The 6504-nt window shown below is 41.3% G+C and overlaps 1 long non-coding RNA gene across 1 annotated transcript; it reads right to left on the bottom strand.

Moving 5' to 3' along the window:
- Window positions 1-455: 455 nt before the first annotated feature.
- Window positions 456-2513, bottom strand: LOC135324716 (uncharacterized). Its single transcript, XR_010386007.1, has 3 exons — window positions 2389-2513; window positions 1170-1312; window positions 456-700 (listed from the first exon to the last, which is right to left on the bottom strand). It is a non-coding gene; the product is annotated as an uncharacterized LOC135324716 (long non-coding RNA).
- Between the last annotated feature and the right edge of the window lie 3991 nt (window positions 2514-6504).

Below are 6504 nucleotides of genomic sequence, written 5' to 3'. Positions count from 1 at the left end.
GAAGGGAGCATATATGTTACTAAGGAAGGCCCAAGTGCAAGACTTAACATGATTATTTAGAGTCAGGGCAATAGATAATGTATATGGCTGGACAACATACATCTTACTAGAAATTCATGTGATTAGTAACAAAAAGGGTACAAAACAGTGAAGCACAAGTTCTGCTGATTTCAGCTGAACTTTGTGACTAAAATGCTCCTTTTCTGGATCATGAAGGAAATATACTCAGCTTTCTAGACAAAATTTCATGCAAAGTTTTATTACACACAGAACTGATATTCTGGATTTTAGGAAAGTGATATATCTCCTAGAAGACTTATGTCAAGTCTCATGTTTTTCAAACATTTTTGTCGCGGCCCGAAAGGAGTCAGTTAGGATGACCTCCCTCCCCTTGGGACCAACGACCAAGTTTGTGATGCTCTTAGACTGAATTAAGGTGAAACAACACCAGCCAGCCAGCTTTATGATTTATTAACACAAAAGACAAGGCATGTGGCTAAATATGATAACTCGACAGCATTTACTTTAACTACATAAACAAGTTCCATGCCGCACCTTTTGAACAGATCAACATTCATCAAAAGAGAGGGGAGAGAGAGAGAGAGTGCATGCGTGCGCACGCAAGAGAGAAAGAGATAGAGAGGGATATCACCACCAGTGGATCCAACAGTGTCCCATTAGTCCTCTTCACTCTGGGTGTCTTGGAAAAGTTTGGAGCCAAATCAAAGCAAATTAAATAAATAAATTGTAATGACACGCGTGCAGTAATTAGAGCTCAAGCTGGGTGCCTCTGAAGAGGGACCCTGAACAAAGAAATCCCTGGGCAATTATAATTTTCCAGTCTAAGCTCTCCACCCCTCACGCGGTAGTTCAGACAGGGCAGATAGTGCAGACTCCCCGCTAATTAACACTGCTCTGGCAGTGAGAGGAGGCTTTGTTTCCCAGGGTCCTGGCGCCCAAGCAGGCCTTATTTCAAAGCCTTGACATCCTCCCTCCCGGAGTGTGAAGCACAGGAATGCAAACTGCTTGTAACTCCCTTATCTTTCCAGCCTGCACCAGCTCTGGGGCCCTTTCTTACTGAACTAGGAGCGCGGCCTAAGGCTTCAGCAAATTTAGTTATTCATGCTAAGCAAGTTTTATAGAATTTGTGCTAACCAGCAATAACTTACAGTCCAAGTCACCGATTCTCCGCCTGATTTGGTCTGGCTCGGCACAGGCTCGCTGTGTCCCGGGTGGTCACAGGGGACTATTTTGGGGGCCACAGCAGCTCAGTCCTGCTTCCGCTGGGAACGGATGGCAGCAAGGCTCGCATCTTATGTACCAAGAAATATTTACAGCAAAAGTTCACTCATCTATCTGCCATAATTTTTAGCAAAAAATATTTTTACAGAAGAAATATTTTTCATTTTTAAAAATGTTGAGCAAAAAAATTAAACAATGAGAAAGATATTTTTGTTTTCTAGATCAAAACAGTGCAACTTTTAAATAGTTTCAATGAACCTCGTGATATATTTTGTTTGAATGTTTTTTGCAACCCAAACTTTTATCCAAATCTTTTTTTGAAGCAGCTGAGTAGCATCTTTTCTTTTTCCCTTTTACTGATGTTGCAGAGAACTATAACAGTAATCTGGTGATCAGTTTGAGGTAATGACACCAGAATTATAGATGATCTCTGTAATATAATCTATTTTGAGGATGCTACATCTGAGAAGCTACTTTTTTTCTTCTTCTACTAATCCACAGATCAAAGCTTTAACATTTGAGATTGCTACAGACTAAATCTACCATCTGCAGAAAAGTCTCAACATCAGTAAACAGTTTTCAGAGTTCACCATTTCATTTCAGCAATATCCACAATTGTTTATGCTTCAGGGAAGGTAAGATAAGCAGAGGCCAAAAGAGAAGGAAAAGAAGTATTATGCTATGAAATTGTGCATTTAAGGCAAAGAGAGAAACATCTATATTTCTGCTGACAGAACAGAGGATCAGAAAAAGGTACACAGAGAGCATTTAGCTGATGCACAGGGAAGGTACTGGTGCTTTAATATAGCTGAACAAGTAGACCTGCCATTCAGTCAGGCAAGTCTTAGGCAAGAATACCTAGAACTGACATAAGAGAAAGGAAAATAGGAAGAAATTGTCAGAAGTGGCAGAGAGTTGTCCCGATCCAATATCGGGAGGGTTTCGTTACGATCCCAAGGACGAGATTAAGACGCTAAAACCGATCAAATATCGTACAACCTTTTACCTTTATTTTCCACGAAGTGGGGAGAAAAGGCGTGTGTGGGGGGGGGGGGGGAAGGCGAAGGGGAGGCGAAGGGGAAAAGGGAACAAGGGTAAGGGGAAAAGATAGAGAAAAGTTGGAAAAGGAGAGAGGAAGCTAGCTACCACCACTCCGAGGCCGATGAAGTTCCGCTGACTCCGCTCGAATCACAGCTCAAGCTGGGTGCCTCCGACGAGGGACGAGGAGCGAGGGACGAGAGAGGGAGTGAGAAAGAGGGGGGCCGAACAAAGAAATCCCTCGGCACTTATAGCTTTTTCAAATTAAGTTTTCCCACCCCTCACGTGGTAGTTCAGACCAATAGTAATATTTAGGTCTGGGGTCTCCTGCTCCTTATTGGGTCTCATCACTGTCCCTAGGTAGGCCGTTTACTGTTGCCGTTTCTGCTGACAGGTGTGTCTCCATTCTTAGGTCCAGCCATTAGCTCTCAAGGTCCTGACAAAGAAGGTGATAACTCCAGCAATTAGCACTGTTTCAGCAGTGCACAAGAATGCAAATTGCTGGTAACGCCCTTATCATTCCCGCCTGCAGCAGCTCTGGGCCCTTTCTCACTGAACTAGGAGTGCGGCCTAAGGCTTCAGCAAATTTAGCCACTCATGCCAAGCAGGTTTTATAGAAGTTGTGCTAAAAACGGACAATAATTTACAGTCCAGATCCCAAAGTCTCTGCCCGATTGCGGTCTCGTTCAGTGCAGGCTCGGTGTGTCCCGGGTGGTCGCAAGGAGACCTTTTCAGGGGTCGCAGCAGCTCAGTCCTGTTTCCGCTGGGAACAGATGGCTTGTTCGGGGTTATGGTTCGCTTGCATCTTATGTACCAAGAAATGTTCAAGGCAAAAGTTCACTCATCTGTCCGCCACAAGAGTAGAAACAGCATGTGCATAAACAGCAAAATACATAGGTTTATATTCTAAACTAAAAAGTCACCATTCGGCTAATTCTACTGAAATCCATGCTATTGCATTTCTTTCTGATGGGATAAATTTGTATTTCTAGGTCTTTAGTCTCGTTACATTTTGTGCAATTATTGTTATTTCCTTCATTCATGAAAAATGAGTCAGCCCTTGGTCCTGCCAGTCCTTTAGGCAGTATAGGAATGACACATATGCTGGATACATATGCTCATCATGAACAGCCTTTGTTGTTGTGCAGATGCCCCAAACTTACCGTAGCCGACAGCATGAACAGAAATAGCTTATGTCATTCAGTATAACCAGCTGTCATCTTTATCTCTAGCTTCATGGGTCTCTAGAAACTAGATGTAAGAGATTCATACAATCTCATTTGAGAAGCAACCCCAAAATTCTCTCTGTGAGTATCTGCTTATCACTGTCATGGAGCTTCAGCTTAGCTATAATCATTTTTTAGTGGAGAGGTCCTAATTAAACTCTCCCAGTACTATTCTTTGAAAAATAAAAACAGTCATTTTCCTTAGGTTTTTCTCTCTTCTGAATGGAGATCAATCCTGATCAATCCAAGACAGAAAGACAAGATGAGAAGTAATAGTGATGTAGCTGGATTACCAGGATATCTTTTGTCACCAGAAATGCCTGTTTGATATGTCCATTCCTCTGTTTTAAAATAGAAGTAATAGTACATTTCATCATTTCAAATCGTATTTACATATGTGGAGATATACCAATAGAATTAAACATTATTTGAATGTATCTGCTTCTGTTGATGCCTTTTCTCCTCAAAGATAGCAGCAAGTTCAAAATTAGACACTACTTTTTTTTTATTATTATTACTGGATTTCTTTTTATAATGAGACTCAGAAATAGTAACACTTCTATCAACCCATTCTCATTAACTAACATTAAAAATTTAGTATTATGATCTTTCTTGAATACTAGAATAGAATTCTAAAAGACATTTTATTTTAGCATGAAATTAAAATATATTAAAATAACACAAAAAAAGCTGAGCCTTTGGGTACTAAAGACAGAAAAATAAAATAAATTTCCTTTTTTTCTCCCTCTAAATTAAAAGATTGTACCCTCTGAGAATGTGTAAAACAGAAGAGGACAAATCCATCTATCCAAGTTCACTGAACTGTACTGGGAACTTACAGAATTCATGTACAAGTATATAGAACATATATTTATTACTAATGAAATTCCATAGTCTCCCCACTGCATATTCAATGTATTTTATGAGTCTTTCATCTTGCAACATATCCAGAAGGCCAGTAGAAAAAGTTACATAAATTATATATGGAAAAGGAAGCCTGATGACTGGTAGGTGATGTAGTCTTCTACTTCTACTCTCATAATATTAACCTGATAATTGTGCTGGGAAAGTCACAACCAACCTGAGTTTGAGAAAAGGACAGTATAGGATGTGAATAACTATGAAAAAATAGCTTCTCAGAAAGCAGAACATTGATCTGATTCTAAGGAGAAGAAGAAATTGCTAGGACTGCAAACAAAGTTATGCTAAAAAGAGGAAAAGAAAATCTCCTGTGATAAAGAAAGGATTAATTGGAAGTCCTAGTCCTGATTAGATAAGTAGCACGTTGAAAATGAAAGAGTTCCCATGGAAAAATCAGTTGAAAGAGGTGAGCTAAAGGACAGAGTGTGATGCCTGAGTGATTATGAAGAGAAGAAGATCAGAGATACTATCTAAATGTCCCAGTGATGGTACTCAAGAAGGAAAGGGTCAGACAGGACAAACAGTGTGTTGGAGTACAATACTGTCTGACAAGTTTCTTCCATGTATTCTACATGTAGAGGTTTTAATGTATAATGCAAAATTTATTTATTTGCTTTTACCTGAAGTTACATGTGATTTTGATAAGGCAGAGTGATACAGCAATGCACTTAAGCACAAATGCACAGGTATAAATTGCATTTAGCAGAGTGTAGTAATTGCAATACACGTTTGATTCACAGTAGAAATGTGAATTTCACTACCAATCTGTATAATGTGCTCACAGGACCAGGCATCCTGAGTCTCTGGGAAAAAACATGTGGGTTGAAACCAGCTCAAACCCACTGCTGTCTTTCAAGTTCTCCTTGTTGTTTGTTTTTTATAGTCTGTGTTGGGCTGAACCTCACATACACACCCCCTTCCGCATGCTGGGCTGCCTGACTCAGGAAGACCTTTGCACTCTTTTGATTAACTCAGGGACAAACTGCTGCACAGTTGGTTGATTCGTTCAGTTGATATTACCAGCTGACTTACTCAATGGATCTAGTCAGCTGACCAGCTCAGCTGTTATAGCTGCTTATCTAGAAGAAAGGCTACCATCAAGCCCCTTTTGTGTTGAGATAAGTTCAGTTTTCTTTGCAACAGCTGTGGTCAGTCCCTACATTCTCCTCTGAGCTTCATGAGCATACTCCCCTTGCCTGCCTCCTCAGAGTGGTCACACGGGGCCTTGAAGACTCTTCTAAAGATATACGTTCACCCAGGAACTCCAGTTTCCCCAGCTGTTTGGTGCTGTACACTTGTGAGACATGACTGCCCTTTCAAAGTTTTTTCTCTGCTCTTGAAGGTTTGCCATATCCCCAAAGATCATCTCTAATGTGCTTTCTGCCTTAAGTCTGTAGAATGTCTTGAGGTCAGGGCTGAGATATTGTCCCAATCCAATATCAGGGGGGTTTTGTTATGATGCCAAGGACGAGATTAAGATGCTATAACCAGTCAAATATCGTACAACCTTTTAACTTTATTTTCCACGAAGTGGAGAGAAAAGGTGGGGAAAGGCGAAGGAGAGGGGAAAAAGGGTAAGATAGAGAATGCTGGAAAAGGAGAGAAGAAACTAGCTACCACCACTCCGAGTCCAATGACGTTCCACTGACTTCATTCGAGATCTTCAATTGCCGCCCCGGCACCTTATGGAGTCTGTGGTTTCTATAGGCTCTTGCCCCACCTCCAGGAGGGCGCTTCCTGGTTTCTCAAGCAAATGAGCTGTCATGCACAGTCTGCCCTCCTGGAACCTTCCAGAAATGTCTAGGGGCTTCTCAGGGTCTTTCGCTCATGTGCAAATCGCAAATGTGTACATGCGGTTCGTGCCAGATGTGCTCTCCCCCTAGAAGCCTTCTTCTACTCTTTTCGCGCCTTTGGTCCCTTTGCAGGTGCATGAGGTTGTTTGCCTCTAAACTGTGGGGGAGATGGTTTTTTCTGAGGCATGATGTTCAATGCCAGGAAATGGCGGTGTGGCAGCAATGTCGAGACAGAACCGCGTTTAGTACTGGTTCTCTACAGATATATTTTTCTACTATTCCAA

This window comes from Dromaius novaehollandiae, chromosome Z (assembly GCF_036370855.1).
Source record: "Dromaius novaehollandiae isolate bDroNov1 chromosome Z, bDroNov1.hap1, whole genome shotgun sequence".
In the NCBI taxonomy this organism is placed as follows: Eukaryota; Metazoa; Chordata; class Aves; order Casuariiformes; family Dromaiidae; genus Dromaius; species Dromaius novaehollandiae.
This window is presented reverse-complemented; position numbering and strand designations above follow the sequence as displayed.